Genomic DNA, 545 nt, shown 5'->3' with positions numbered 1-545 from the left:
GGCTCCTCTCTGCAGACTCTGTGGTTCTCACAACCACCCATTTCCTCTGACGGCATCACAGACCAGCAAAGAGCCACCTTCCCCAAGTTCCTGTTTCTGGGGGAGCAGCAGCTGCCTTGTCATGATCCTGGAACAAAAGGTTTTTCTCTGGCTTTGCAGCATGGTCTTGTCCAGGGAACACAGGACCAGGGTAAATGAGCAGGAGTTTCCCTTGCTGGCCTGACCGTAATCATCACCAGCGGGGCTTAATTTTAGCAATTTTTGGGATCCTCCCACACCTTCTAAATCCACGTTGCCAGAGGGGGAACCTAGGAATCTAAATTGTAAACACTCCAAGGGATTCTCTTGACTGACAAGTTCCAGAAGAACGGCCTTCTCAACCTTTAATGTGTATAGGAATCACCTGGGGATCGTGGTCAGTTGTAGACTCTGATTCAGTAGGTCTGCGTGGGCTTCAAGATTCGGCATTTCTAATAAGCTCCCAGGTAATGCCCATGTTGCTAGTCTGGGAACCACACTTTGAGAACTACTGTGCAGAATGTGCT

The sequence above is a fragment of the Lemur catta genome, chromosome 17 (genome assembly GCF_020740605.2).
Source record: "Lemur catta isolate mLemCat1 chromosome 17, mLemCat1.pri, whole genome shotgun sequence".
Taxonomy (NCBI): domain Eukaryota; kingdom Metazoa; phylum Chordata; class Mammalia; order Primates; family Lemuridae; genus Lemur; species Lemur catta.
This window is presented reverse-complemented; position numbering follows the sequence as displayed.